Genomic DNA, 3,320 nt, shown 5'->3' on the forward strand with positions numbered 1-3,320 from the left:
CGTGACAAGGTGGCTGGAGAAGCCGCCCGATCCATCAGCCGTGCATGCCCAGGAACCGAAAACGAGGGTTGTGCCTTCCGGCACGTTGTTGGCATCGCTTGACCCGGCCATCGAATTCGCTGATGAACTCGCCGAATCCCCTACCTGGCGCGTCAGCTGTCGGTGTTTACCGCCAAGCCTGCTCAGGGATACCCTTAGCAGTAAGGTTTGTAGGTAGGAATCGGCGGCTCTGGAACTCGATGGTGCAAGGAACACAAAGATTTAGACAGGTTCGGGCCACGAGTTGCGTAATACCCTACGTCCTGTGTGGTGGTTTGTATTGCCTTAGCTGTTAATTGTTTGGAGGGGGTCCCTACCCGCCCTTATATATCCGGGGGGACATGGTTACATGGAAAGTCCTAGCCGAGTACAGTTGGAGTCCTACTACAACATAATCGGATGGTTTCCTTCGTACTGCAGCTAGTTCTACACCTATTCGGGTAGTTACAAAAGAGGTAAGGTACATACATGAGCTATCCCTTACTCTAGAACATTCTATGCCTATAACCAGTCCCGCTGCCCCGGGCCTGACAGTTCACAATGTGCACGATCAGAGCACAAGTGCATGAAGAGCGAAAATATGATGAAGATGGTGTCGGTCAAGTTAATTAGATAGGCGATGGCAAGCTCGAGTAGGCTACCCATGTGGCGGGAGCGCGGAAGACTTGAAGGCGTCGAAGCTTGCGGAGGTCGTACATGCATCGACATCGAAAGTGGCAGGTTTGTCGATTTGGGCCTTAAAACTGGGCGCAGACCAGTTTAGCTGTTTGAGCCTTAAAACCAGGGGCACGTCCGGTGCGGTTGGATGGCAGTTGCTGAGGGCACATAGTATCATTACGAAGCTTGTGTCGAGGCTAAGCGAAGTCGTGAAGGCGACGGATCCGTCCGATGGTCCAGTAAAAATTTGGATAGTTTTACTGTTGAGGGGTATTTGGGTTATATGATTCATATAAGGGTATTTTAGTTATCCACCAGATGCCTATATATATATATATATATATATATATATATATATATATATATATATATATATATATATATATATATATATATATATATAGGGAACATATCCGGTGCAAACCCAATTTTGGTGCAAACCCCGTGCAAACCTACTAAAAAATATTTCAAAAAATTCTGAAAATAATCATGAATGTGCTTCTCAACTTACCTCACCTATATATAAAATTTCATGGTCAAATTCATCTTACCCTAGAAGTTACAAAAAAGACAAATTTGGGGTGCATTTGAACCATTACTGTTTGTCAGAAAATTTGTTTTTTTTGTAACTTCTAGGGTAAGATGAATTCGACCATGAAAATTTATATATATATATGAGGTAAGATGAGAAGCACATTCATGATTTTTTTCAGAATTTTTTGAAATATTTTTTAGTAGGTTTGCACGGAGTTTGCACCAAAACTTGGTTTGCACTGGATACGTTCCCATATAGGGAACATATCCGGTGCAAACCCAATTTTGGTGCAAACCCCGTGCAAACCTACTAAAAAATATTTCAAAAAATTCTGAAAATAATCATGAATGTGCTTCTCAACTTACCTCACCTATATATAAAATTTCATGGTCAAATTCATCTTACCCTAGAAGTTACAAAAAAGACAAATTTGGGGTGCATTTGAACCATTACTGTTTGTCAGAAAATTTGTTTTTTTTGTAACTTCTAGGGTAAGATGAATTCGACCATGAAAATTTATATATATATGAGGTAAGATGAGAAGCACATTCATGATTTTTTTCAGAATTTTTTGAAATATTTTTTAGTAGGTTTGCACGGAGTTTGCACCAAAACTTGGTTTGCACTGGATACGTTCCCATATAGGGAACATATCCGGTGCAAACCCAATTTTGGTGCAAACCCCGTGCAAACCTACTAAAAAATATTTCAAAAAATTCTGAAAATAATCATGAATGTGCTTCTCAACTTACCTCACCTATATATAAAATTTCATGGTCAAATTCATCTTACCCTAGAAGTTACAAAAAAGACAAATTTGGGGTGCATTTGAACCATTACTGTTTGTCAGAAAATTTGTTTTTTTTGTAACTTCTAGGGTAAGATGAATTCGACCATGAAAATTTATATATATGAGGTAAGATGAGAAGCACATTCATGATTTTTTTCAGAATTTTTTGAAATATTTTTTAGTAGGTTTGCACGGAGTTTGCACCAAAACTTGGTTTGCACTGGATACGTTCCCATATAGGGAACATATCCGGTGCAAACCCAATTTTGGTGCAAACCCCGTGCAAACCTACTAAAAAATATTTCAAAAAATTCTGAAAATAATCATGAATGTGCTTCTCAACTTACCTCACCTATATATAAAATTTCATGGTCAAATTCATCTTACCCTAGAAGTTACAAAAAAGACAAATTTGGGGTGCATTTGAACCATTACTGTTTGTCAGAAAATTTGTTTTTTTTGTAACTTCTAGGGTAAGATGAATTCGACCATGAAAATTTATATATATATGAGGTAAGATGAGAAGCACATTCATGATTTTTTTCAGAATTTTTTGAAATATTTTTTAGTAGGTTTGCACGGAGTTTGCACCAAAACTTGGTTTGCACTGGATACGTTCCCATATAGGGAACATATCCGGTGCAAACCCAATTTTGGTGCAAACCCCGTGCAAACCTACTAAAAAATATTTCAAAAAATTCTGAAAATAATCATGAATGTGCTTCTCAACTTACCTCACCTATATATAAAATTTCATGGTCAAATTCATCTTACCCTAGAAGTTACAAAAAAGACAAATTTGGGGTGCATTTGAACCATTACTGTTTGTCAGAAAATTTGTTTTTTTTGTAACTTCTAGGGTAAGATGAATTCGACCATGAAAATTTATATATATATGAGGTAAGATGAGAAGCACATTCATGATTTTTTTCAGAATTTTTTGAAATATTTTTTAGTAGGTTTGCACGGAGTTTGCACCAAAACTTGGTTTGCACTGGATACGTTCCCATATAGGGAACATATCCGGTGCAAACCCAATTTTGGTGCAAACCCCGTGCAAACCTACTAAAAAATATTTCAAAAAATTCTGAAAATAATCATGAATGTGCTTCTCAACTTACCTCACCTATATATAAAATTTCATGGTCAAATTCATCTTACCCTAGAAGTTACAAAAAAGACAAATTTGGGGTGCATTTGAACCATTACTGTTTGTCAGAAAATTTGTTTTTTTTGTAACTTCTAGGGTAAGATGAATTCGACCATGAAAATTTATATATATATGAGGTAAGATGAGAA

Source organism: Panicum virgatum, chromosome 7N, assembly GCF_016808335.1.
Source record: "Panicum virgatum strain AP13 chromosome 7N, P.virgatum_v5, whole genome shotgun sequence".
NCBI classification, from domain to species: domain Eukaryota; kingdom Viridiplantae; phylum Streptophyta; class Magnoliopsida; order Poales; family Poaceae; genus Panicum; species Panicum virgatum.